General features: G+C 46.1%; 2 protein-coding genes across 7 annotated transcripts in view; one reads left to right on the forward strand and one right to left on the reverse strand.

Annotated features, from left to right (window-relative positions):
- TNN (tenascin N) overlaps positions 1–21,834 on the reverse strand; it is a 204,934-nt gene that overhangs the window by 99,938 nt on the left and 83,162 nt on the right. The gene's annotated exons all lie outside the window — the stretch shown is intronic.
- KIAA0040 overlaps positions 1–21,834 on the forward strand; it is a 35,158-nt gene that overhangs the window by 1,206 nt on the left and 12,118 nt on the right. The window contains exons 2-4 of one of the 6 annotated variants that reach the window (XM_082439263.1): positions 13,893–13,976; positions 15,137–15,325; positions 16,375–16,687. The gene's annotated coding sequence lies outside the window, so the exon portion shown is untranslated. The remainder of the gene's footprint in view (positions 1–13,892; positions 13,977–15,136; positions 15,326–16,374; positions 16,688–21,834) is intronic. The other 5 variants (XM_082439262.1, XM_082439266.1, XM_082439265.1 and 2 more) reach the window with 5 other exon arrangements.

Raw genomic sequence — 21,834 nt, forward strand, 5'->3', positions numbered from 1 at the left:
ACATGCTAGCTGCCTTGCAGGACTGCTCCGCAGATTCTGTTGAATGAGGAAGGGTGGTACACTTGAGCATCTGAGAAGCACTTTCCTTCCAAAGCTGTTGCATTTCATTCACTCAGCTGAAGTTCATAAGAACCTGCAGCTAATCTGAAGGGACCCTCATTCTGAAGTCCTGTTGGATAAGGGGAGAGCCTTGAGTTATATGGAACAGGACTGGAAGACAGCATTGATGCTAGGTTGTTCCTAACCTCTGTACAAATGGTTTGCAAGTTCCGCCTAGAGAATTCAGCAAGGATGTCACCATCAACCTCCTGGTCTGATGTGTCTACCTTCCGCCTGTGCTGGGCTGGGGAGGCAGCTGTATTAAAAAATCTGATCAAGTCCTTCATTTCGTCTGAAATTCTGGCTCCCCATCCCCACCCCAGATACAATTTTAGGAAAGAAATGTATTGCAAAACAAATGTTTCTCCAGCCTTCAAACTTTGTTAATATTTAGCCTGTGGAGTAAAGAAAGGATCTTTTCTGTCCTCTTCCCTGAAGACTAACCCCAAGAGAGTAATGAACACTCAACAAGCGGAGTCACTGATTTCATCAAACAGGGTTGTACCTCCATCCCATCCATTCATTCAACAGTTACTGGACCCACTGTGTGCCAGGCAGTATGCCGGGGCCTTGGAGTCCAATTATCATGATAGTTTCTGCATTTGAGGACATGAAATCCGGTAAATGAGACAGAGAAACAAACTACAGTTCAGAATAATACACATCATCACAGCAATAGCTACGGGACACTAAAACAATCCAAAGGAGGGAGTGAGTAAATCCCCCAGGAATTATCTGCAGAAATGATGTTTGAGCAGGTTTTGAAAATGATTAGGCATTCCCAGGAAAAGGGTATTCCAGACAGAGGAAAGAGTATCTGCAAAATCAATGGCAGGTTGGGGGAATTGCAAGTAATGGGGATTACACTGCTGTACAAAGAATGGTGAGCTCTTTCCTGTAGCAGTGGGAAGTCATTTTTTAAACAGGGAAACAGTATGGTCAGATTTGTGTTTGGAGAGAGAACTGATGGCCAGATGGAGGCTGACTTGGAGAGATGAGGAACAGAGATAAGGAAGACCTCAACTAAGATAATGGCAGAGGGAACTGAGAAAAGGGCAAGGACTTTGGTGGTGTTTAGGAAGTAGGGTCAAAGGTACCTGGTGACCAAGTGAATGTGGCAAAGGAGGAATGAGCGGAACAGAGGATTATAAGGTGTTGAGCTGGGGATGGGGAGATGCACCATGACGCTTGCAATGGAAACCACATGAACGAGGGGAGGAGTGGGCTTGGGAAGCAGATTTCGGAAGAAAACGATGAACACTTTAGACACATTTAAGTTGGATGTACTCAGGGGATGTCCAGGTGAAGACATATGGGAGGCAGTGGGCACACAGGTCTGGAGCCCAAGGAGAGGCGGAGGCTGCTCCAACGTAACTCTCTCAGATGCTGTACAGAAAAGCAGTGTCGAAGGAAGCTAAAGAGGCCTGATCACACTGTCAATGAGACCACTTTACTCTGAAGAGTCTTGGATTTGTCAGTAATGGCCTACAGGTATTATTTTCATACCACATGGTGACTTCCAGATGACTCTCTCTAGACTCCCAAGGTTTTCCCCAGATGCCTTGCACGGTGATACCTAAAATGTTGGCGAGAACCCTAAAATGGCACACAGGTGGTACAGATGCATTTAACCAAACAAGTAAATCCCCAGAACTGATACCCCAAGTCTAGTCATGGCACCTGTGTGGGAGAGTCCTACCTTCATTAAAACAAGAAGGACAACTTTCTCAGACTAATTCTAAACCTCTATAGAGTGGTCCTTTAGGTCTGGCTGCCAATGCCCAGATCAGGATCTTATGTGTCCTGGTGTGGAAGAAAAAAACCTTGAACTTGGAACTAGACAGACATGGGTTTAATTCTTGCCTTGAACACTTACTAGCTGCCCTTGAACAAGTCTTTGAATCTCTCAGGTTCATTTCCCTTATATTTAAAATGGAGATAATTATATCTCACCAGGGCAATAGTCAGAATCAGAATCAAATTGAAAAAGAAAGTACATTTAATGTGCTACATAAATTGTAAGGTTCTATAAAAATGTAAGCGGTTTTTATTAGTAGTACTAGTCTTTCCTCTTGAAGCTACCAAATCAGATGGACTGTGTAGGTGCAGGATCTGGGCAGCGTCTTAGGCCCAGACTTGCAGCTTTGTAACTGCATGAAATATTTTAAGGCAGTAATTATAAAAGTCTCCTTCCATCAGAGCAATGACATGCATCTATTCTGGCCACTTCTCTTTTCACTCCTTACCTAATGTGGTCAGAGACCAAAGAAGTAAATGCTCTCCTAAAGCGTATGCAGGTTGCGCGGTGCACAAGGGCTCCTGGGAGCTCATGGGGCTGAAAGCAGTCAGGATTCCACTTGCTAAGCCACAGACCCACCCCCTTTGCAGCCAAGCCCACCCAGAGGGGACACTTTTTTCCTAATCGTCACCAATGTGCTAGTTGAACCAGTAGTGGCCCTGAATCTGAGCATCTTTTGATGGCTTAGATGTCTCTGTGTCTTCTCCCAGCCAGAGAAGCCTGACATATTCCAACCCAGTGAAGCTCAAGTTTTATGCCAACATCCAAACTTTCAAGTAAACAGACTTCCTATAGGGGCTGGTTGTTGAATGAAGAAAAGGAAATAACCACAGACTCAGAGACTTCAAATGGAAAAACACTTTAGAGATGAGCCAGCCCCTCCCCCTCACTTCACAGATGAGCAAACCAAGGTTCAGGGAGGGAAGTGTGTGCCCGGGTCAACAGCTGGTTAATGGAGGGACCAGAATCCAAGTTCAGGAATAGCGAACACTCTCTGGGCTTTCTATCACCTGGACCTTCTGTGCCTCACACACAGGGACACACGCAGGCACTCAAGTGCCGGCAGAGAGGAAAAGCGAGAAGATTCTACTCGAAGGCTGAATCTTCCCCGAGTGGTCTCTGGGGATAACCAGGAGCAGACCTTCAGGAGATGTGGGCAGATCTCCTCCTTTAAAACAATCTCCATACCACACCCATCCCTTCTGTTTCCTCGATGTCAATCCTTAAACTGTTCTCAAGAATTCCCAGAGATCCCTCAAGAAGGAAAACGGCATTGGGTGCCTTAATGAACTAAAGCCTGTCCAGTGTTTCATGAAACTTATCGTGAAGACTGTTTCCAGACCAGTGGGTGGGTCAGCATTACACATCAAATATGATATTCAACTGACCATTCGATGAGAAAGGCTCTAAGCGAATCACAGGAGCTAGTGAGACTCATCACAGGCACAGTAAGAGATAAAACCGTCACAGACAGACTTTCCCTCTCCAAGCAGCAAAAGGAAAATCTACAGCAAATTTTTGGATGGGCAATCCCCAGGGCCACCGACCAGCTCAGGTTTCTGACATTTCTCCCACATCAGCCCGAGCCATCTGAACAGAGCACCACCTGGGGACGTCAGTGGCCCCTTAGTGGAGACAGAGCAAGGGTAGCTGAGTTCCAAAACGAACTTCACACAAACACAAGATTCCTTTCTTAGGGCAGCTCCCAAGGGGCTATGGCAGTGTCCGAACCAAATCCTGGCCCTGGGAAGAGACTTCCTCCCACGTCTGTAAGCAAACTGCTCCATGGAATTTGTTGCTAAGAAATGAAGGAAAACCGAATCATAGCCGTGCTTCTTAGTCAAAATTGAAGATTGTGTTTGTAAGTCATTGCAGACTTGCCCTTGCTCTTAACTGTCTATAACTCCTTCTGGTGAGGATGTTTTTCAGTAGACTTTTATTCTCTCTCCTTAGATACAATCCTAATTTCAAGCCAGACAGGCTTAAGTAAAGCCCATCAGCAATTTCTTTTCATTTTCCAGGCAAGTCATAAGAGAAAACTGGCAGAAGAGAAGGGGGAAAAGGTGTAATAGCAATAAGGATAGTTGTATGTTATAGTTCTTTTAGTCTTCAAATTGTCCTGAGAAGGAAAAGCTGGGGGTACACAGGTTTAGAGATGTGTATGGAGGCTGGAGGCTGGGGGCTGGGGACGGAGAAAGAGGCAGGGGAAACTGGGACGTTCAATTAGCTTTACTGTTAATGGGAACAGAATGGCACACGGTGCACATGCTGGGTCTTAACCTAAATGAGGTGTGACCGCGGCCACCTTAAATAAGAGAAGAGAAAAGCTGCATGCGAGTCCGGAGCCTGCTTTTCCCACCCCAACCCAAGGAAGATCCTGAGGCTGTGTCCTTGCTAGGTTTCTAATCTTAGGTTCCTATGCAGCTCCACCAATGGGACAAGGTGCCAGCTTTCAAAAGCCCTTCTGCTGTAAAAGTCCCACCATGGCCTGACGTTCCAGAGAGCCACTCAGGCACACGGGCCCGAAATCACCCAGGAACTAACGCTGGGGTCAAAGTGACCTTCCCAGTGATCAGGGACCGGGAGCAAACAAATGTCCATCCAACTTTTCTTGCTCCCGTGAATCTGTAGTGTGCACACTAGGCTCTGCAGAGCTATTTGCTGAATAGTGGTGCTAAGAATTTGAGGCACACAAAAATGACAGCCACTGCTGCCTCCCAGCAACCCACCAGGTTGCTTTACGAGCACATCACGGTGGTTTACTCAACATCATGCTGGGGAGAAGTGGCAAGGCTGGAAGAGAACACACCACTCTCAGGGCCAGCCCTGCAGACTTACCCCATCTGTCAAACTCCTTTCTTGTAAGTGACTGATGGCTCCCACCCTCCCCTCCCTCACTCCGCCTTCCATTCCTGACCTGAAACGTCCCCCCCGCTCCTGCCCAAGGCCCACAGTCGGCTGAGTAGCAGTTGCCAGTGCAACCTGGCCGTGGCCTAGATTAAAACCTCCAGACTCATTACGTGGGTGACCCACCCTACCCCATAATGAGACCTCCCCTGGGAGAGGGGAGCACACTGGCACAGCACACCACCCAGACATGACCTGCTTGCTCAGGGCTCTCCTGGTTTCCAAATTAGAAACTCAGACCCTGCCCTGTGGGATATTTGGCCCAAAGCCTTCTCTGGTTCAGGAAAAAAGCAATGATGCACCGGGTGCCTTAGGACACTTGCTGATTTCCAACTACTGTGTTCTTTGTAGTTTTGCACGAAGACATTATTGACCCCTCTGAGGAAAGAGCTGATTTTTACTGTGTTTTCAATGGATGGATGGCACAGGTTTCCACGGCTGGATGTGGAAAGAATATCTCATTTCCAGACAGAGATACTGCATTTCCCCCTCCCTGTCTGGGACAAGAGGAAGGGATACAGTCACAGAGCATGTGACACACGGGGAAGAAGGTCTGATGCTCCTGACTGACATTTTCCAGGAATAAGTCTTCAGTGGTTTCAAAAATATTATTCCTTCAATAAGGAATACTTCAGCCACTGAGGTATGTGGTCATTCAACATTTGGTATTGGAGTGGATGAATAAATACACACTAAAAAGATAATCAGTGACGTTATACTTCTCAAACCATGAATAATGGAAACTACTCCATTCTTTTCCATTTAACCATCAATCAGCTTTCAAGAAATTTTGTGTTATCTCCTCCCACTTTTTTTATTGAGGTGAAATTCACATTACATAAAATTAACCATTTTACTGTGAAAAATTCAGTGGCATTTAGTACATTCATGATGCTGTAGAACCACCACCTCTATCTACTTCCAAAATACTTTCATCATTGCAAAATAAGCCCCCATGCCCATTAAGTAGTTACCTCCTATTGCTCCCTCTTCCCAGCCCGTGCCAACTACCAATCTGCATTTATGGATTTATCTATTCTGATATTTCTTATAAATGGAACCATACAACGTATGCCCTTTTGTGTCTGGCTTCTTTCATTTAGCGTAATGTTTTCAAGGTTCATTCACGTTTTAGCATTTATTGGTGCTTCGTGCTTTTTCATGGCTGAATAATATTCCATTGTGTGTATGTATCACCATTTGTTTACCTATTCATCTGTTGATAGACATTTGGGTTGTTTCTACCTTTCGGCTATTGTGAACAGGGCTGGGCTGCTGTGAACATGCAGGTACAAGGATTTGTTTGATACCTATTTTCAATTGTTTTGGGTAGATACCCAGCAGTGGAATTGCTGGATCATAGGGTAACTCTATGTTTAACTTTTTGAGGAATGACCAAACTGTTCTCTCTTCTCCCACATTTTAATCAACATATTTATAAATTCACTTTGCTTTCTTGAGGATAAAGTGCATATTAAGTGGCATGCTTTCCCATGCCTGGTCCCTTATTTGTTGCCTTTAATCTTATGCTTTAAGGAAAGATATTAAACCTGGCTTCTTGTGGTCCTAGAGATGCAGAGTTATTTGGATGCTTGAGTTGGATAATATTTGGGTAAACTATAAATCCTTCTTGGTGCAGCTGAGTAGTAAGCAACAGATAACACCAGCAACATTTATGGAGGACCTTATGTGTGCCGGGCACTGCATTAAGAAAGTCACATACTTCTCACTTAACCCTCATGACAGTTCAACTATGATACCTACTTTACAGAAGAGGAAAACTAAGGTTTCTACCAAGAGCAAAGTTCTCTTCCTCTGGCTCCAGAGTATTATCTGTAAGCCTCTCCTACAAAGAAATTCTGCAACTGCCACCAATGATGAATCAGAAGCTGTTCAATACCTTGGGAGCTTACAGTCTACTTTGGTGGATGGATAGATAAAGAGGCAATTATAATACAGTGTCATCAATGTTATGATAGGTGTCACAACAGGGAGGAAGTGCACTTAGCCCAGCTCTAGGTGACAGACTTACCAGAGGAGACAAAATCTAAGTCAAAGTTGTTATTTCATTTATAAATAAATGAGCCTTTTTGCCCCTTGGTAAGGCTTGACCCTCCCCCATCCTCCCTTTGGCAACACCACCTCATCATTCCCAGTGCCCAGTGTCTGGCACACAGTAGCTGCTCATTAAACACAGGTTAATAAACACGTGTGCTTCTGCAGATGGAACTTCCAGCCCCTGTCACACTGTTACGGAACTCCAATGCCTGGAACTCAACTCATATGCTTTCTCAAAAAAGCTGTGGCCCAGGCACGAGGGGAAGGAAATTAGAAAAAGCCTAGAAGGGCTTCTGTTGTTCTCTCTACATCTGAACAGGCTCGCGTACATGAGAAGACAAGAGAAGAGGGGGAAGAAGGGTGGGGAGACGGGGGGGACTGTGAAGTCTGCAGAGGTGCCTGGGATCCTGAAGCAGAACTGGAATGAACTGCTAAACCTCTCTACCAAACTGTACATTCTCCATTTCATCTCAAGGTCATGTTGTTACTTCAAGACTCCTAGCTCATGGCTATCCGGTATCTGGGGCAATCCACCTCACCAGCAGGGACAAGAATCAGTAGCCTCACAGAAAGGTCTAGACTCTCCCCAGCGGATAATTCTCACTCCTCTTTCCCAGGGGTTTTCAGTGAGACTGGTTCACGTTCAGCACCTCTCTACAAAAGGAGAACTGTAAAAACTCTTAGGAGCCCTGCTGGCCTTGCTTTAGAAAGCAGGAGCTGTCCCAGCGTGGCTCTGGCTGCATTTTTTTCATACACATTTCTTAAATGTCTTTGTGTGTGCCAGACACTATACTGGAGGCCGTGGGGAATTTAAAAAACAAAAACAGGCACAGATCCCACCTGCAGGGGCCTACTTCCTATGCCTAGGGAACTGCCAGCCCTTAGCCGTAGTCCTGCCCCCTCATCCAGAGGTGGAAGAAACAGCCTCCCCCCTGGGATCAGAGCCTGTCCTGGGACCTCTGCTTGCTGGTGCCACCCTCTCTTCACCCACCACCCAGGCCCTGTATGGTGTGACTCTCAGCATCCCTGACACCTGCTTCATCCCTGCTCAGCCGGCTCCCCGGGCTCTGACCAACTTACCTAAGCCATAAGCTGCTGCTTTGGGCTCCTACCCCAACTGTGAAAGCAAGGCCTTCTTGTTCTGCACAGGCCCCAGTCCTGGTCCCCATCCACTGCTGTAACCCTACTCTGTTATAGCACCCGTGACCTGGTCCTGCAGAGGCCAATGCAAAGCTTGTGGAGATATGAGGGCTCAGTCTCCCAGGAATGAAAATGTGGACACCCTGGCCTGCAGGAGGTAATATACAGCCTCACAAAGGCACTCTCAACTCTGGGTCTTTTCTATCCCATAACCATTCAGTCAGTTCACTAATCAAATGGACAAGCATTTATTGAGCATCTACTATGTGCCAACAATGAACTAGGCATGGAGATTCCTAGAGGAAAAGACTCTCAAACAGTCTATAGTCAAGTGGGAAAGCAGACATGAACAGCATCTGTACCATAAGAATACAATAGTAAGACAACACAAGTATCCAACAGTATCTTTCACCCATTGTCAAGGAAGTAATGTAGGAGAGAGGGACAGAAATGTTCAACCATGATGATCTCTATGTAACCCATGACTGCAGAAAAAGCCCCAGGCCACTAAATTTTCCTTTCTCTTACCCTATCTGGTGGGGGCAGTACAGTACAAAGGTCAATCTCTGCTGCAGTTCTACAGGCCAGAGCATTCCTCACGGGCTCTGCCTGAGATAACCATGGTCTCTTGCCATGCTACACACAGCAGTCATCAATCACTGTGGTCCCTTCTGCATCCTTGAACTCCCCACCGCTGGATCACAGCAGGGCTCACAAGCTCAACACCCACGAGGCCTGACAGATAAAGCTAACATTTATGGAACACTTACTCTGTGCCGTGTGCTGCTTTAACGACATGATACAGATGATTTAACTCGTCTGATTTCCATAACAATTCAATGACATAGAATCTCTTCTGATTCTTCTTTTATAGTTGAGGAAACTGAGGCACAGAGGGGTAAAGGGACTTTCCGAGGTCAGACAGCTAGTGAATGCGGGAGGGGCAACCTTTGACCCAAGCTGATCCGCCTGAAGGAGTAACACAGGCGGTGTGGGAATACGGGCAGGACCGGCTGTGCTGGAAGCTGTGGCTCAAACAACGTCTCTTCACTGGTCACATCTACCTCAGGGGCTTCCAGCTTGCAATCTGTGGTCTAGGTTTGCCCTTCTTGCAGAAAAATCTCATTTGGTTTCTACCAACCTTGGGCTAAATGTTAACAGTATTATTACATGGGTAAGCTAAGTGTGTGTGTGTGTGTGTGTGTGTGTGTGTGTGTGTGTGTGTGTGTGTGTGTGTGTGTGTGTGTGTGTGTGAGAGAGAGAGAGAGAGATCCCTTTGAACTTGTGCCAACCGGAACCAGCTTTGGTTACCCTTGTGGCCCCAGATTTGAATTCAGGATTATCACCAAATTTAAGAACATACAAAGGAATAAAGCGTATTTGGAGTTGAGAGGGAAGGAGGCAGAAAACTCACTATCCACTCAAATTTTCTTACACAATAATCTGCTTTCATGGTTAAACATGAAAAACATCCCCTGAAGGTCCTTGGCCCAGCGTATCATCAGTTACCCCCTGCCCTGTCCTTGAACATTCAAGTCATAGTAAGTAAGAAGGTAAGGAGGGAGAGAAGGTCTCCCAGTAGCAGCCCTTCTCCTCAGGCCACTGGAATGCCATGGATTAGAGCAGCTGGCTGGGAGAGGGCCGAGCAGGAGTGAGCTGCTTGTTGCCATGGTAACAATGGGAGATTCAAAGTCCCCAGATCTTGGCCCGCTGCCTAGGCCACCTAGATTGGATTCTTTCTCTGAGCCAGCTGTGCTTTCTTGAGCAGTCTGGAATATCTTCGTTCTCATCCTCTCTGCATTTAATCATTCCATTCTCCCTGCAGGTGCCAACTCAAATCACACCCTCCTTGAAGCCTTGCCTAGATTCCTCATTGGAATTAACAGCTTCCTCTGTGCTGCTCCCATAACCATTTGTTGGCATTTCCCCTGGCACACTTAACTAGTCATGCTTCATAGTTCCCCTGTGCTCATCCATTTCCCAAACAAAAAATAAATTCCTTGACTTCACAGTCTACATCTTTAGTTCAGTTTGCAATCCCTTACCCAGGTAGTTGGCAGGTTTCTACATCTTGTTAGGCAGCATTAGCTGGGAGAGCCCTAGAAAAGAGAGAAGTTCCTTGTGCACACAGCAGGTTCTCAACTAATGTGCACTGAATTGAATTGCACGCTGCCGTGCTGCAGAGAGGGGAGAGGGCGGTTCCTGGCCTCCTTGGACTCAATTGTGTCAACAACCCAGGTTCAGGGAAGGAAGAAAAAAGCCAGCAAAGAGTTCCTCCCTCTGGAAAAAAAACAGGGAGAGCTTTTTGCCGTAATAACAGTGCTACACACACATGTACTCTACTCAGTCGGCTTGACATCTGAAAATTACCAGATGGAATGATGTCAATTCATGACACCAAAATATGTTAGGAACACAGCCAATCGGGGCTTTCCAAAAACGTGACGATAACCTCACTTTCAAGTGATATAGTCAGAATATTCAATATGGCGCCCTGTGAGGCAAAGGCCCATATCGATTTGAGGCCAGTGATCTTTGGAAGTCAGGTCTCGCTGCTGTCACCTCTGTTTCTTGGCACTGACAGCCTCACTGGAGATTCAAAAGTAGCCAGTCACCAAAAGAGGCCTGCAGAGTGTGCTTGCAGTCTGGAATGCCCCAGAATATCTGGCATCTGAGCACACTCTGAGCCCAAGCTGAATGGATTCTCCAAACGCAGAATGCTGAAATTCCAATTGGTAGATTTTTTCTTTTCCTGAGTAGCTTCCATCTGGCCACAGTGCTGGGTGAGAACCCAGAAACCAGGGTGGCAGAGTGGAATGAGCACTGGATATTTAGGGGTAGAACTGCCACATCTTCCATGATCAGCTGTGAGGCCTGGGGCACTTCACTTAATTTCAGTGAACCTCAGTTTCCTCGTCTATAAATATGGTCATTCATTAATTCAGCAAATACTTTCCAAGAACAAAACAGGTCCCTGGATGCCCTAGTGGGAATCGATTCTGTCTAGAGTGGAAGAAAGATGATTAAATAAAATGAACCTAAAGTGGGTTGAGGGCTATGGTAATAGTATAGGAACAGTGATGGGGCACAGGACAGGGGCTCTAAACGTAACGAGGTCACAGAAAGTTTCCCAAGTGGGATGATATTTCAGCAGAGACTAAATGCATAGAGACCAGGAGACTGGGGGGTATTGGTTGGGGTGGGATTGGGAGAGAGTTGGGGGTTTCAGATAAAGAAGCTTGCAAGAGGCCCTAAAGCAGGAGGGACCACAAATCTCAGGGAGTCTGAGAAATGGAAGGCTTTGTAAACTGGAAAAGTGACTGGTTGCCATTGTTTGCTCCTCTCTTGCTGCTTTTTAGGAGTTAGTGGAGTAAGGAGAGTATCACTCTGGGAAATGGGAAAACTAGAACCCAGTCTGCCCTTGGCCACTGACCAGCTTTGCAATTTTAAACAAATTTTGAACACCCATTTCTGTTCTTTAGTTTATTCATCTGTGAAATAGGGCAAGAAATCCCTTCCCTCCTCACACTACAGTGGATTTAATGAAGAAATGTTTGCAGAAGCTGTTAAAAAATTAAAACGAGTTATAAGTGCAGGGTCTTTGCTAGGACTTTCCCCAATCATAAATAAACGCAAGCCCATTCAGACTGGAGAAGTGATTGCATCAGAGTTTTTCCCCCACTGCCTCCCTTCCCAAGGGATCAGGAGATAAATAGCAGTTTCCTTCTGATTGGCTTGGTGATATTTCATTTCAGTTCATAATCCAATTTTGTCTAAGGGAGAAAGTATGCTATTAATAAAAGGGTTTTTTTTTAATTGTAATATTTGTGATTACTGAGCCTGGCTAGTTAGGGCAGACTGCCCATGAGCCCAGGGTGGGGCTTAATCCTGCTCTGGCCAAGGCATACTTCGAATTACAAGCGGGATCAGGTAAGAGAGTGTAGCCTCTGAAACACTGACGCTGTTACATGTCTTCTGCTCACCAACTTTCAGGGCTTCCCTGGGGCCCATTACTATACACCAAACCTATGGCGAGCCTTCCCAGCCCCCTGAAATCTCACCAGCCTTGCCGGTACCACCTCATTTCCCACTCTTCCTCAGGAGGTTTCTTCACTGCCTTCCCAGTCCCAAACTCTGGATGTGCTGGCTTCTGGACCTCTGCTCTTGCTTTCCCATCCTACGCAGCTCAGCCCAGTTTCCCTTCTCCCACCCAAATGTCCAACCCTCCATGTGATAACACCCAGCACAGGGGCCCCACCCAACCTCCATCTCCTCCAGGCGGCCTCTCCCTTAAAACCTAAGCCAGGCTTCCCTGGTGGTGCAGTGGTTAAGAATCTGCCTGCCAAGCAGGGGACATGGGTTCAAGCCCTGGTCCAGGAAGATCCCACATGCCATGGAGCAACTAAGCCCAGTTCCTGGACCAACTACTGAGCCTGAGCTCTAGAGCCTGCGAGCCACAACTACTGAGCCTGCGTGCCACAACTACTGAAGCCCGTGCACCTAGAGCCCATGCTCCGCAACAAGAGAAGCCACCTCAATGAGAAGCCCGTGCACCACAACGAAGAGTAGCCCCACTCACCGCAACTAGAGAAAGCCCGTGTGCAGCAACAAAGACCCAACGCAGCCAAAAATAAATAAAAAATAAATTAAAAAAAAAAAAAAAACCTAAGCCAACATCGATCTCTCTCCTTTCTAACTGTGCATGATTTTGGCACTTCCTGATATTTACCTTAGCCTTTAATTGCTTGTATTATTTTTGAAAATTAAACTGTGAAGAGCATTATCAGTCTATAAAGAATCTCATGTATATATTATTTGACTTTTACAACAACACTGGATGGTGAGCGGAGTCAGTGGGATTATTATCTGAGATGGGGAACCTGAGGCTTGGAGATTCGGGGACCTGCACCGTCACCTGTCAGGACTTACCATGTTCCAAGTTTCATTAAGAAACTCTCCTAGGATGGGAACCAGATCATAACTTCTTTTTTCCCCTCAGCACCATGTTGATCACACAGCAGATAGTTATTAACTAACATTTCTTGAAATGAAATCCATAAGCAACTACCGGAAATATAATTGGAATGGCATATTTCATTGATGCACATCATTGCTATTAGTACTATTAGCCTCTTCACGTATAAAGAACAGTATGCTTGCAGCATTATTTTTATTATAGTGACCCAGTAAACAACCTAAGGGAGGCTCTCACATGTTCTATACAAATCTCCCCACCCCTGCCCCCGGGGGTCAATCAGAGGGCAGCCACTCATGCAGGTTCTGCTCACACCAAGCGGCGTGGCCCCACTGCCTCCTGGCAAAGGATGGAATGTGCTTATCAGAACTTGCCTGGCGGGGTTGACATGCTGGGCTAGCCCTTGGAAATCTGGAGTCATTTGGGCACATGGAGGATCCAGGTTGCCCAGAACCGCTGCAGAGCCAGGTGCAAGAGCCTCGAGGTTGGGGTGGGGTAAGGGTGGGGTCCATCCATCCATTCTGGGTTGGAGGTAGGAAGACCTCCCAGCGTGGGAGCCTATTTTCTAAGAATTTCAGGCCACTGTGACTACCTGGCAGAACTGAGGAGTGTTGTTTGTTGCCATGTCCCTACATCTACCTGGAATAATACCAATTATGACTCTCGATTTTGTACAGTTCCTAACAGCCTAGGAGCACATTCACATGCACTGTTGCTTTGACACAAGGACCCTCCCTGCCAGGCAGGTACTCACTTCCAGTTGGTTGCTGACTTTGGAAAGTGCCTGCATACAGTCAGACCTTCAGAACTGTACCAAAGGACTGAGAGGAAAGCCAACCCCCTCCCAGCCCTGCCCCCCTTGCCCTTCCATAGAGGCAAGAATGTTATCTGTCACTTTCTTGTGTCTCTTCCCAGATTTCCCCCATTTTGGAGATGAAGAAGCTGAGGCCCAAAGCAACTGAATGACCTTCCCGAGGACGCACACTGAGTAAGTCACGGGTGAGAATTTGAACTGGCTTCTCACACCACTATGAACTTCCCCTGCACTCCAGGCTATATTTTAGCCAAGAATTCAGCTCATGAAAATCTACAAGCGTGTAAACAAATAAACCCAGATAAATGTCAAAGCCAGAACTGGAGGCCTGGAGCTCCACAGGCTGTCCACTGAGAAGCAGAGCTGCCTACCCCTCTCAGGGCACTCCAAGACCCTTCTCTGGCTGCTCCAAGCCAACTCCCATCTCCAGGACTCTCTCCTGCCTTCCACCTAGCAGGGGCAGGACCACACATCCTGACCGTTTTGCTCTATCAAAGTGTTCCCACCCAGTGTTCTATTTCTTCAAGACCCTGATACTTTGAGGGTTGGTCTGATAACAATATATATGTGTGTGTGTGTGTGTGTGTGTGTGTGTATACATATATACATATATATATATGTATACACACACACACATTCTGGGCTGCTAAGGAAAGATAAAACTTAAGGCTGGTGCAGAGCCTGCAGGCGGTCCAGGCCTGAGGCCACAGGTAGAGAGCTGGGAGGCAAGATCAGAATTCCCTGGCCTTTCCCACCATCCCCCCACCTCCCAGTGGCCCCATGTGCTTTCCAGAGAGTCTTCCATAAAGCTTTGAGGCCTCCAGGCAATAATGGAGCAGGGGTGGTGGATGGGGAGGAGTGAGGGGGTGGGGCTGAGGGAAGAGCGAGTGTGTGAGTGTGTGTGTGTGTGTGTGTGTGTGTGTGTGTGTGTGCGCGTGTGCGTACACTTTGGTATCTATGAGGAACTCCCCTAGCCCACAGTCCCCAGAAGTTTCCTCCATCCATACTCCCAAATCACTCATGGGCAATACCTGCAGCCTCCTTTGGGAAGGTCATTTCAGGGGTGGAGAGGAAGATAAGATATTTGGGGGCAAAGGCAGGCAAGTTGAGGGCATCAGGGATGAGGTGAAGCCAGTGGCAGTTGCAGAATTTCTCTAGAACAGGGGCTTAGGGGTAACAGTCTATTTGCACAGAAGCACCTAAAGCTGCATTTGATGAGACTGAGCAAATATCATCTGTATCAAAGAAATAGGGTACTGAGGCAAAAAAGGGGGTGCTCTTGCCTGAGTGGGGGCTCGATAAATATTTTAGCACACTCATGTATGTCCTCTGCATTCACCAACAGTTATTTATCAAAACTGTGAAAAAAAAATATCTACATGCAACGTTAGGGATACAGATGTAAACGCATACAGACAGAAAGTGAAGGTTCATTCTCCAGCAACATCAACTCTGTACTACCCGCCCTCTGGACGGAGCCTGTGACCCAAAGTCTGATGAACCTGAAATATTCCACACTGTGCATTCCGCAGGGGTGAGTTATGATTGGAATGAGAATATTTCTGCTCACTCCATGAGTTGGCCTTTACATTTTAAGCCTTAATATTGCAGTAAGGTAGCTTGCGGCTTTTAATTGCCCTGAGCTTTTGTTAACATTAAATGAAGGGAGGAAATGGAAAGGAAAATAAAACCGTATCTGTATTGCTTTTGAGTTGCATAATTGTATATTTTTGCCACCCCATTAGTTTTCAACTATTCCAGCCCATAAACCTCTCCCCCGCCACCACCGAGGAAAATAAGTCAGTCATTCGGTTATCACTGCAAAGTTTGCCAAGTTCTCAGTTCTCTTCTCTAATATTAAAGAGAATGATGCACCTTTAAATTGAGTCTATTTTTTAATTACCACCTGTGGGAGACCCTGAATCACACAGGTGCTTGGTCATCTTTTTGCTTTTTAAAAAAACACACCTTCCTTCTAAGCAGATATGACATTGGAAGACTTAAACATCAGTTACTGGAGTCAGCCACAAAGTGTCCCCTTTATTTGGGGACCAGAGAAGGCACCACCCCTCCCCAACTGCTTCTAACTCGAAGATGACCTCAGAGCCTCAACTCACACTTTCCAAAAATAAAACTTGCCTCAGTGTTTTACCACACCCACGAAAATTGGCTCCAAAATCTTTTACCAAATAGTTTCGAAGAGTGAAAATAAGAACAGTATAACCCAGGTATGTCACTGTAACCATGGCTACAGGTTTTATTAGCACTAATACCAGGATGTGGTCAGACTGGATATATACAGACGGCAAACACAAGCCTGAGTGGTGTCAGAGTATGTGCCCGCGAACTTTCCAAATTGAAAACGTAGTCCTTAATGACTATGATTCATAAAGGACCTGAGGCGGGTGGAGGTGGGGATGGTGGCAGTGGGTCAGAGGGAAGAGAAGGTTTAGGGCAGAGGGCTGCATCGGTAAGAGAAGTCAGGGTTCTAATTTTAGCTGTAATTCAGCTTTAACACAATCCTCTAATATGCCACTGCTTGCATTTAGATTGCAATTTTCCCTTCTCGATGTTTTTTCACAGGTCTTGTCTGTTCTTCACAACAATCTTGAGAGATATCTGAGATGGCTAATAGCCTCACTTCTCAGATGAGAAAAGGGCTCAGAAAGCTTAACTGATTTGCCCAAGGTCAGAGGCTTGGAGGACAACTGAACCGGGACTAGAACTGGGTCCTCTTAATATTCTTTCCACTGCACCCCTCCGCCAGCATTTTGCATTCTGCTTGGGACATTATGATATGTATTAATTCCTCTTGCAAATGTCCCGCATCCTTATTATTTGTCTAATTAGCCAGAGACCAGGATCAATCCATTAAACTGGAGGTGACAACTGGAAAGTAAGGCTTGCCTTTTGTCTTTTGTCCTCATCTCTTTTTCAAGCCCCCTGCGTGGTTCTCCCCTTCATGGATGACAGCACAAAGAATAGGCAATGTCGTCCCTATTCCGGAGGGAGGGTGTGGTCCAGGGGCTACAGGCTTAATATGCCTCCAGGGACCAGGTAGGTGTCAGGACTGGGTGAAGCCGGCAGGGTGGGGACTGGGGTACAGGTTGGGGGAACATCGGTCCTTCTAAAGCTCCAGCAGATTATAGCTATGTGGGAGGTTAGTGTGACCAAATTTTAGGACTCGCTAAAGATTGAGAATTTTATATGAAATCAGAGGAGAAAAAAAAAAAGTAAAATAGAAGTGCCCATGGGTTGGATATTGCTCCTGGGCTGCCAGTGAGTACTCTAAGGAGTTTTATGCCTTTGGGTCCCCAGCACCCACTGTCATATGTGACATATTGCCCTTCTCTTCTTGTATTTTTGGTCCTATTAAAATGTGAGCTCCTTGAGGTCACAGAAGGTGTTTTAGTCCATCAAGAGTGTATCCATACGGTGTGGCACACATGGCAGGCTTTCAAATGCTTGACAGATGAATGATTGGTGAATACCCCTTCGTCCTAGAAAAGAGAAGTCCTCTGCGTCCATCCGGAGAATGGCAGCTCTAGAGTACAGCAGTTACAGCAGGGTGTTTTGCACTTTAGTAGCTCTATGGCCCTGGGCAAATTACTTAGTCTCTGATAGGCTCAGTTTCCTCATCTGTATAATGGGGATTAAAAGACCCACCTCCTGAGTTGCTGAACGAGGCAATGTCTGTAGAGCCTTGATTACACATGCAGAGTTGCGCACTTAGTAAGAACACAACAAATGGTGGCTTTTGGATTCAACAGATCATTCCCTGTTCCTGTGAAAGGTGATAAGACATTACGCCAAGCCTCTGTTTTTGAGGCTTTGGCCTCCTGAGGTATCTATGTCAAAAGAGGCCAGTCAAAGGAAAACAAGTGAGCATTCTAGCTGAAATGAAGAGGAGAAAGTTGATAGTGATGGACAGAACAAGGCATTCCTAAGAAACTAGATCCTGGAGGTCACGAGGGCTGAAAGAGGGGCGGCAGCTGAGAATGAAGGGAAATAAAATTAGCAAGAAAGCAGGGGAAAGGCAAATGGGTCTGCCCTGATTCCCAGGATTGGCTGACTCACTCCCACCGGTTCACAGAAAAGTTGACCAGACTCTGCTTATGAATTCTGTAATGAATGGACGCTTTTGCCTTTCACACAATATGAGTAGTATAATAACAAATAGGGTGCTATATGGTTTTCAAGGCAATTTTAAGGCCCCCGCTGTGTGAAGTGTACTTAGCCTACACGCTATACACACATTATCTTTACACACGTCATTCACTCACTCACGCACTCATTCATTCATTCATCCATTCAACAAATACTGATTGCCAGCCCACTTCCTGCCAGGCACTGTTCTGGGGAGAAAGAATAAAATGATGTAGCACGGTGGAGAAAACACCTCGCCCTCTGAGAAGTGTGCTCATATCTCTGTTTACAGAAGAGAAAACTAAACTCAAAGTACTTAAGTGGATGTTGCCCAGACCCCACGCCAGTGTTAGCGAAGGAGGCAAAATTCTTTTTTTTTTTTTTTGAGGGATAACTTTATGTTTTATTTTCTTTTCATCTCACTATATCATTTTTTTTAACATCTTTAATGGAGTACAATTGCTTTACAATGGTGTGTTAGTTTCTGCTTTATAACAAAGTGAATCAGCTATATGTATACATATATCCCCAAGGAGGCAAAATTCTTGGTGCATGTTTTCTGGTTTAGGAGAAAAATCAGGAAGTTATCATGATGATCTAGGGACATAAACATGAGGAAGTCTGTAACTCGCTAACAGGCTGGGGGTACTGCATTCGATCACATTTAGCACAGCTGGAATTTTCAGAGTATCGGAGAGACACGATTTTTAGTGTTTAATCCTAAGAGTGACTGAAAGCGACTAATTATTGTCAGAGTCTATGACATGGACCCTTTGGAGACAATGTAATTAGGGAAGAGAATGGAGAAGAGAGAGGGAAGAGGGCGGGAGAAAGAGTAAAGGAGAATAAAGTGGCTAGAGATTTTAGGCCATCCATAACAGAAAGTCAAAGAAAGCCCAGATGAAAACCCTTTTAAATTCTTTTCATTGTTCTTAAATTATTCTCTAATTATTTTCCTCACATCATCTTTGAGTAGAGAGAAGGTGCCGTTTTCCTCCTCTGTATTTCCTAGCATAGCTTAATTAATACTTGATTGATTGAAAGATTGACTCAATTGAACCTGGAGTGAAATGGAGCTTTTTAATTTTCTTTCTGCTGAACCTGAAATAGAGCATATAGTAATTAGGAAAGGATCCCTTGTTATCAGAAAGTCCCAGCCACAATGAGCTCTCTGTAACTGAGCAAAAGGAAGGTAGATGATTATTTAGGAGCTGATAAAGCACACTCCCCACTCCCTTCTGCTTTCAGTGATATGGGAGTTTCTTGATCATTATTTCTTCCTTAAATGAGTTACTTGGCTGGAAGATCCGTCTGGATGGTGGGCTAAATGGTGGATAATTGTCATCAAAGTCTGGCCACAGATGTGACTGATGGCCTCTTTTCTATGCCTTTCATTGCCCCTGCTCTCTCCCCAGTGACCTCGGTCGACTAATTTACATTTTTTTTTCAAGATCTCTTTTCTTTTAGGACCCTTGGGTTAACCAGAATGACTTCATTCATTCATTCAGGGACATTCCCGACTCTGAGCATCTACACAGAATAAGACAGGCGAGGGCCCAGTTCTCACTGAACTTATTTTCCAGAGCAGGAAGACAGTCCATAAATGCATACACTACAGTGACAAGAGCATCCCGTGTGACTCCGAAATTTTAGAGTGGGAAGAACTACCAAGGCCATATGACAGGATGGTGTGCTAGAGGTTGACGGGGGCTGGGCTTCTTAGATGACTTGGTCGAGAAAGGCTTCGTGTTGAGGTAACATCTGTGGTTACAAGTGAGTGGAACTTTGTGTGCCTTTGTGTGGAACTCTGCATGTTAGGAAGCAGTCAGCCACGCCAAGATCTGAGAGAAAATGTACCAGAGGGACAAGCAAGGTCCTGAGGGGTGGACAGCTCTGGAGTAGGTGTGTCCAGGGCACAGCGAGTGAGAAGGGGTTACAGGATGAGATTAGACATGGAGGCAGAGCCAGCTGATGGAAGCACCTGTGGGGTATTTTTATTCAATACTTTCCAGGCATTGGGAAGCCGTGGGGGTGGGGAAGGGGGGGGGGGCTCGTGTGGGGAGAAGAGGCTATAAAGAGGGAAGAGTAGAACCAGAGAGACTGGTTAGGAAGCTGTGCAGTAATCCAGGTGAGGGGTGATGGTGACCTAGCCATGAAACGGACAGAAGTGGATAGATGCGGGATATATTCTGGAGATAGAAGGGATGAGACCAGCTGAGGGGTGGGAGTGGTGTCAAGCAAGAGGGGTACATGAGTCTCCTGGGGCTACCGTGACAACGTACTGCACGCTGGGTGGCTTAAACAACATAAATGTATTGCCTCACAGCTCTGGAGGCTAGAAATCTGAAATCAAGGTGTTGGCAGGGTTGGTTCCTTCTGAACCAACAGCTTTCCTTCTGAAAGCTGTGAAGGAAGGATCTGTTCCAGGCCGCTCTCCTTGGCTTGTCAACGGCCATCTTCTCTAAATGCCCCTTCATTGTCTTCCCTCTGTGCAAGTCTACCTCTATGTCCAGATTTCCCCTTTTCATAAGGAAGCCAGCCATATTGGATTATGGACCCACTTTACTCCAGTATGACCTCATCTTAACTAATTACATCTGCAAAAATGCTGTGTCCAAATAAGGTCATATTTTGAGATGGGGGTTAGGATTATAACATATAAATATATCATATATATATATATATATACATATATATGATTCTTTGTGCTTTTCTGTATTCTTGTACTTTTTCAAAGAAAACAAATAATTACAATGTAGTCAACAAGGGCTGTGATGGTAGGTTATTGGCTCCATGAGAGCTCAGAAGAGAAAGAACTGGATTTGGGGAGGTCTGCAGGCAGAGGACTGACAGTCACAGAAGACCTCCCAGAGGAGGCTGGAAGGACAAGGAGTTTCCCTGTGAACGGACCAAAGGGAAGAGGTGAGAAGACATTCCAGGCAGGTGGAACAGCACGTGCCAAAGAATGGCAGTGTGAGAGAGCAGGAAGCTCGGGAGAATCTGAAGAAATGTGGCAATAAGGGTGGTGGTGGGAGACGAGGTTAGGGTGAGAGCAGAGGCCAACAGCTCAAAAGCGATTTGTCCCCCTTGCCAAGGAGTTGCGATGATCGTGCAAGTGACGAAGGGCCAAAGACAGGCTGAGCAGGGGGAGCATGACCCCATGTGGATTTTAGAAGATGAACTGAAGGAAGGAAAACGAGAGACCAGTCTGAGGGCTTGGACAAATGCGATAACAACGAGGGTGAAGAGGAGGGTGCCTGTGCTCCTCGGGATGCTTTCTCTGCTTCTCCACCCTCTGCCCTCTATACTCATGCCACCAGAGCTGCCTGCCTTGAGCCCTGCTTCACCTTCGGCGCTCTCGGGCTCCAGCTCTCTCCTAGACCATGCCAAGCTCTTTCCCACTCCGGGCCTTTGCCCTGCTGTTCCTGCCACCTGCACACAACTGGACCCTTGTCATCCCTCCAACCTCAGTTCAAAGTCACCTCCTCAGAGGCCATGCCGACTGTTTGTTTATAGCACCAACAGCATATCTTGGCTTCTTTGTTTGTGCACCTGTTTACTATCTGCCTTCTCCCTGCGGAAAGTAAGTAGCTTTACCATATCTGCATCATTCATGACTACATATGCAGTGCCTGGGAAGGAACTGACACATACTAGGAGCTCATTAAATGCACTGGCAGAAGGAAAGAAGGGAGAGAGGGAAGGAACAAAAAGACAGTTTGGTGTGGGGGAAGGATGGAGGCTCATGTCCCGCTCTGCCCAGTGATATGAGATCCACGGGGGGTGAAAAGGCTGTATCCACACCCTCATAGTGCTGCTTCTGAGTGATGCCTGTACATGTTTTAATTCTGAAATGGTTGCTTTGAAATAGAATGATGAGTGTAGTAAGAGTCTCCT

This window comes from Balaenoptera physalus, assembly GCF_965194825.1.
Source record: "Balaenoptera physalus genome assembly, chromosome: 1".
NCBI lineage: Eukaryota > Metazoa > Chordata > Mammalia > Artiodactyla > Balaenopteridae > Balaenoptera > Balaenoptera physalus.